Below are 7,514 nucleotides of genomic sequence, written 5' to 3'. Positions count from 1 at the left end.
CTTTACATGGGTCAGAAATAGTTCAATGCAGCTCATTTTAGTGAGAAGCAATTTTGTTTTGGGGGATTTTTTGTGCTCCTTAAAGAATCTCTCCCTTATATTCGACTGGACTCTTGATATTGTCTCAGCTCAAAGCATGAGTGCATATAGCCTAATTGATACTATTGCTGTCATCAATAAATTGCATATGACATAAGAGATGCTGCATAAGGTGGTTGGCTGGGTTTCACTGCTCTGATTTAGGTAGTATGACCTCACACGGGATGCATGCTTGCATCCCTCCCAAGAAGCAGTAGGTGATAGCTGAGGTCTGCAGCAGGCTTGCTGCTCACATAGCTAGATATTTCACATAACCGTAGTACGACCTCTTTCAAGGTGTATCTTGCATCCTTGTTCTTTAATATAATGAATTTCTGAGGTCTGCAGCAGGCTTGCTGCTACACATAGATATTTCACATAACTGTAGGATGGCCTCTTTCAGGATGCATGCTTGTATCTCTTCTCTGTAAATCTGACTTACAACTTAGCAGAGGTCAGCAACAGCATCGTCTGGTGCCACTGCTTGAGGTCTGCAACAAGCTTGTTGCTACACATTGATCTTTCTATTATTGATCAGCTGGTAACTTACTAAGAATCGTCTGCACCAGTTATGTTTGGCATATGGTTCTGTGGTTTGGGGGATTTGCATGGCGCCCCTGCTATACCTTCAGCATGCTTGCTGGGTAAGCAGGGAGCTGCTACAGCAGGGCCATATCCGCCAATCATAACTGTATTACCTTTAGTTGCAATTAATGGTTTTATCTAGTGACTAAAGTGTTCCTGACTGAAATGAAGCATTGTGTTAGTTCATGCAGGACACGGACGTCACGCGTTGCTAGTCATCTACCAGCTGATTACCACGCACACCAATCATAATCCATTCTCATAACAAGGCGGTCTATTTAAATGGCCTCCTCCTACACTGATTCCTGCTGCACACTCTGCTGCTTGGTAAAGCTTTACCTCCACCTCCCCAGCCTCCACCTGTTATAGTCTATGCAGTTGAGCCCACGGTGGCTCTTAAGTATCAACACTGCTGATTGTTGCTGCTCCGGCTCTGCTCTGTATTCTTCCATGGGGGGATTTGCATGGCGCCCCTGCTATACCTTCAGCATGCTTGCTGGGTAAGCAGGGAGCTGCTACAGCAGGGCCATATCCGCCAATCATAACTGTATTACCTTTAGTTGCAATTAATGGTTTTATCTAGTGACTAAAGTGTTCCTGACTGAAATAAGTTTGAAGGGAGCCTATCAGTGTGCAGACTTTGTTTTTACTTCATGCTTTTAGCTGTTTGCTACTCAGTCTAGTACCTGCCTAAGAATAAGACAATGGATGTGTGTGCCACCGCAACAGATGTTTGAAATTGAAAAAATTTTAAATGTTTTGGTCTGACTGAACCTCTGTAATAGGCTGGCTGTTTAAAAAACAAAAACAAAAACAAAAAAAAATCCAATAAAGTGTATTTGTCTGAAGGAAGTGGTTAACTAGAGGATGTTTCATTCACGCTTTGTTTCATTCATAACAGAAAAATCGTCGCTGTCTGGTGAAAACCTCATATCTCCAATTGTCCAATATCTGTTACGGCTTATGAAACCCTTTCAAACCTCTAAAAAAAAAAAAAGTGTATTTTCATTAATCTAAAAACAAAACGCAGTTTTTCTTAGTTTCTGAAAAGTTACAAGATTTTCACTTGACAGCTTTAGATCATTTGCATTATCATGTTAGGTTTTCAACATACTACATTTAAGTCTACTGTTTGCCTATGTATTTGCAACTTACGGATTTTAAATATGTTAGATTTTTCATATTTTTGGAAAAACAACAAAACAACAGAAGTAATGGCAACCCACTATCAATTTGGGATCCAGTTAATTACTGTAGGCCCTAATTGTAGCAGACATGAACTATACTAATGTTAAAATCCTCTTAAAAGACAAATAACACTCCTGAACACTGTATTATTATTGGTAGCTTATTATTCACAGCCCTGATATGTGAGGTTGTGGTGTTTAATATTGTTTTTCATTATAAGTCATAAAAACCATGGATGACTTTTCTGTAATCCTTGCTATATGAGTGAGCAAGGATTACACATTTTAAACCGTTAAGTGTTGCTGGAACAGAGTTCTGTGTCGAGTTTATGGGGAGTGATGAAAACGCATATGTTTTGCTCCATAAAATTGCCCCTGTCAGTTCCACTTAAGACAGAACAAAAGCTTCTCGTAACAAACACAAGGTTGCTCTTTTAAGGGAATGTGCTGTAACACTACGAGTATTTTTTTTAAAAGGCACGCATTCTGAGCCAAATATAATAACATCAGGCTCGAGCCTTGATGGCCAATAAGCAAAATGTCAGTTTGGGTTAGATCAAAAGAAAGCAGCTTGGCGTTGCTTATGGGTGACTGTATGAGAAGGGATTGTCAACGATGTAATGGCATCAGTAACTTAGTGCCTTGTGTTATTCGATCACAATTTTTTGGGGTTACAATTGAACATGTCTCTCCAGTCAAAGCAGCAATGGTAAACTGAACTATTCAAACACGAGTACAGACCATGGAAAGGTTTCAAAGCCAGTCTGCCTTTCCTCACCAACCGCCATTTACATAGCTGTGCTCTCATGCCCATGCCATCCTCAATAAGAATCTGCCAATGACGGGAGATCCAAAGAATGTATTCCCCTACCAAGCCAAGTTTTTTTTCCCTTTTACATCTGACCAGTTGTAATGGGCGTTATGCTAATTTCAGACGGCGAGCAAAAAGGAAAGAAAGGAGTCTCAGTGTGTTCTTAATGAGACGTTATACCCCATTGCATAGCGCCTGCTGCTTGCGATTCAAAGGAGGCAGCTGATAAGACAAACATGAAACAGCAAAATCTACCCATGTCCTTCCTGTGAGTTTAGGCTCGACAACTGCTAGCCTTTTTGCTCCAAGGACGGGACGTAAGGGATCGAGGGGCGGCCGAGGCAAGGCCCGCACACACGGGAGCTTTGGAGTTTGATTTATACTAGTTTGAATGTGAGGTGAATTTTTTTGAAAGGTGAAACCTCCCGGAGAACAACTCCAGAGTGCATTCCTCCTCACCTCGGCAGGCCTTGTTAAAATATGGGAGTGACATCAGAGGGAATCGGATAGAAATAAAATGCGAAGAGGAAAACTAAAACTTTTTGCAGATGTAAATCAGAGATGACAGACAGTGTATCTACAAGTTTCCTGTCTTCCCTCTCCCTACACACACACACACACACACACACACACACACACACACACACACACACACACACACTCTTCACCCTCTTCATTCCCTCTTTCTCCTTTCATTCTGACTCATCTTCTAAGTGTCCGTGTCCCTCGGAGCTTAGATTCGGATGTGTCACTTCCCCCCCATTTAGATGATCAATTCTTCCTCTATTGCTCCTTAACCTTTTTCATCATCCCTTTCTTAGTCCAGGGAGAGGAGAAATGATGTGGCGCTATGCAGGTGTGTACTGATTGTGTCTGCGCTTCTGTCATTTTGATAGCAGTTTGATCTGTGACAATGACTCTGCCAGGGGACTGATTGCTGACAGCTCTCTGAATCTGATACTTAGCCAGTGAGAGGAGAGTGCATCTAAAATCTCTCATCTAATACACAAGCCAACCACACTAAATACTGCATCGGGAATTAAACAATTTACTGGTCTCCCACTCAAGATAACTCTGTACACGCTGGGTATTTCACACAGGAGAGAGTGCCTAAAGTAGACTTTTGGTGAAATATGTTCCTTTGCTTGGTATTTCAGCAGCAGATATATAACACCTACGTATGGATTTATGAGTTTGGGGTGTAGCTCTTAGATCTAATATATGAGCTTGTATCGATTTTCCCCTTCACCAGCTTTTTGAGAGAGAAAAACTCAAGATAAAATGAGAATGCAGGCCAAACTTGTGAGGCGTGTGGAAAAATGCATGTACCAGTAGATTACTACATTATATAAACCATTCAGCCTTCTTTTGGCTTCATGACGTTGTTGCATGTCGAAATAGAAAAGCACCTAACTTCAAAGTGGAACCCTTTATTAAAGGGCAATAATAACAAAACCTATTGTCGAGCTGTATACCCAGGTATCGCAAATACCCTTTACGTGAATAAGTGCCTCATCTGTTTGTACCATCTGTTATTGATGATACCGATGAAAGCGCTATTCCTCAACTCAACAGGAGGCTCAGGATATTGTATTCTCATAAACACCGCAGTAATGGAGATGGGTCTGAGAGAAGAGATGACGCATTGCATTATTCCTGACTCCCGTTTTTCGGAGTCTGATTTTATTTAACCTCCCGGACGGAACAAAACACCTTATACATTTTTGATGCGGTGCTTTCTGTTTTCCGCAGATGCTGAGCACGGGGACATAATGTATTCCTACTTTTTTCCACCACAACCTCCCTTCCGAATTGATTTATCACTGTCTGTCAGACTGTTGCTTTGTTCTCTGTACCTTCCACTTTCTGGTAAGTGCATGTCCTTCAAAGTATCGATCATTACAGTGCCGGCTCACATGTTCGTCTTGCTTTGTCGTGTTTGCGGAACTCGTTTCTCGGTGCAACGCGGCTACACTTTTGATTGGCCAGAACCCGAGAGAACTTAACCTCTTGCTCATGCATAATGCAGATCGAGTTCTATATGGAGTTTATTATCCTCATTGCCCCACCGAAAGCTGTTAAATAGTTAATTATGTTTTGGCTTACCGTAGTCAGGATTCGCGCTAATCAAACTTGACGTGGCTCATCACCTGAAAACACCTGAGTCCAAACCCGCCCTCTGCGGAGTAGCATCCATGTAATCACCTGCGCCTTCTGTAGTGGCGAGAACAATGCCAGACACGCAGTAATGACCTGTCTAATAGCTACCTGTGGGTCAGCAGGCTGGCCCTTGTGTTGATGCGGTGCTAGTTAAGGCGGTGGTTGAGAGGCAGGGAGGCCCTCATTAGGAATCCAGCCTTAGGATCCCACCGCGTCTGTCACCGGCAACCGACCATTAAAATCCCATCAGTCAAATATTGGAGGATCACAAGGGAGAATTAAAGCTGTAAGAGTCTTTGGAACTTGGGACAAAGACGTACATATGCACACAGTAAAATTGTCAGTGTTAATTGCTCTTGACAGTCTCCCCTGTCTGTGCTGTAACAGTGCTCCAGCCTGTCTGAAACCACTGACTAAACTGCTATAGGAAGTTACCACCCAGGAAAAAAAAAATCAACCAATCACATTGAAGGGGAGTGGCCAGGAAGTAGCGATTGAGCTGGGTTTTGGGGGAATGGTTGTCTATGTTACTCTGGCAAAATAGTAACATTGCATTGCAGTTCTTTAAAGAAAGGGACTGAATGTGCAATACATGTCCCGGATATTTCTAAGTCCAAATCCTCTTATACATTTTTGTGATTGATAGACAAATCAAATCAGACGAGTATTAATTAAACTCTGAAAGTGTTAAACAGCCAGGGTTTATAGGAGTCCAATTAACACTTATTAGCACTGGAAAATTTGCTGTACATGCCTGAATGCATGCACTAATACAGATGGACACACAGATGCATACACACACACACACACACACACACATTTTTTGGTCCGCACCCGAGTCCGCATGACTCGCTCACACCTGTCAAAATGATGGGAAAAGGTTTGTAAAGTTCGCACCAAACGATGTAGGTGTGAAAGCCACCTTCGGCACTTTAAAAAACTTCATTAAGTGATGTGGCCTCTCTGGAAAGCAGGTCCCCCCCCTGCGTGATGAGACTCCCGCAGGAGCGCTCAGCGGGTGAAAGAGTGGATATTTCATGAAGCTCGGCAAGCTCGCCGCAATCTCATAACTTTTGCAAAAATTCCCAGGTGCCATTGAGCTCTGGGCTTGCCTGAGGAAATGTCTTGCTGCTGTGGTCTGCTGCGCACTGCTGGCTAATATATCAGACCCGCAGGACTGTCCGGGTGTGAGGCGATGTGAAGCCTCTGAGCTGTTGGTGAATATTGTCAGGTGCTCTGAAAGTACGTCTTTGCGCGTGTGTGTGTGTGTGTGTGTGTGTGACCATTCAACCTTTCACTTCTAATTGTATTGCTGGCAGAACAGGGAGCGATTAGGGGTTCTGTTGTTGAAGCAAGTCATTCAAATTTTAAGCTCCTCAGGGAATAGTACACACACACACACACACACGTACACACACACTCACACTCACAGTTGCTCATTGCAGACTAATCTCTAATGACCTGCAGGTCTAGTACCCATTAACTTAAAACTCTGGCTTTTTTTCTTTACTCCTCTAACCAACCACAACAGCTTATAACTTTTTTTTTTTTTCTATCCATGTTTAATTGTATGACCTCATTATAAAATGTTCCTGGTTTTGGTCGTTAAAGTTCATCTGAAGAGTTGAAACTTCCCTGGGAAAAGGGTCTGCGGGGTTCCTTATCAGACAATTACAGCGAAAAGTGGTAATATCTGATTTAATTCCGATGGCTAATGACTAACGGGAGGCTGAAGTCCCTGCAGCCGGCTGTCATGGCAGCATGACCCCCGATGAGTCAGAACGGAGCCTTCGGATTGGTTGAAGTGTGCGGAGAGGGGAACGGGAAATCGGCGAGGTGGGAGAAACGATCCTTGAAGTTGTAATGGAGAGAAAGAGAGTCATCGCAGTCACGTAAAGTTCAGGATTCGCAAGAGAGTGGCGGCCGAAGGCATGAGGCTTTTATTTTGTTAAGACCCAACATTCTTTGAATTTAGAAGTTTTCTGCCTGAGAAAATGACAAGGAACTTTCCCCAGAGGAGGTTATATATTTTATTTCACATTAAATCAAACGCGACGTTGATGAAATAATCGGTTCATTCAGACACGGATGTAATTCCCTGAACAGAGATCAGTAAATCGCTGTTTGCCGTTCAGGTGATAAATACAACAGAAGATGACAGGAGCAACAGAGAATCAACCTTGACTGCTTCTCCTCCCATAAATCTCCCCGGGCGGCTCTGTGCTTTTTTAAAAACCCCGCTGACCTGCCATGACAGCTTTGTAGACTGGCATGGGAGTCACGTTTCACAGCCGCTGCTTTGTCACAACAAATTACCCAGCAGCCCTGTTGTGCGGGACTGAGAATGCAGGTCATGCCTATATGGAAAGGTAAGGAAAGTGAAGAAGAAGCCGTCACGGTCGCTGTCTGATGAGGTCACGATTATGGGACAGAATCACCCTTGGTACGCCACAATGAATCATCATTATTGGGGAACTTTGGAGCATGCATTTAAGTGTGTGTGAGTGTGTGTGTGTGCATGAATATGTGCATACAAATGAGTGTGTTTGTGTGAGTGTGTGTGAAAGAGAGAAAAGATAAGATGAGTGATGAGTCCTGTCAGAAAATCTGAATATGTGTACACTGAGCTTGTGTTTATGAATATGTGTGAAGGTCTGTGTGTGTGTGTGTGTGTGTGTGTGTGTGTGTGTGTG

The sequence above is a fragment of the Centroberyx affinis genome, unplaced genomic scaffold (assembly GCF_046629955.1).
Source record: "Centroberyx affinis isolate AG114_WGS23_722 - 3 ecotype Tasmania unplaced genomic scaffold, CSIRO-AGI_Caff_v1 ptg003894l_1, whole genome shotgun sequence".
NCBI classification, from domain to species: Eukaryota; Metazoa; Chordata; class Actinopteri; order Beryciformes; family Berycidae; genus Centroberyx; species Centroberyx affinis.
This window is presented reverse-complemented; position numbering follows the sequence as displayed.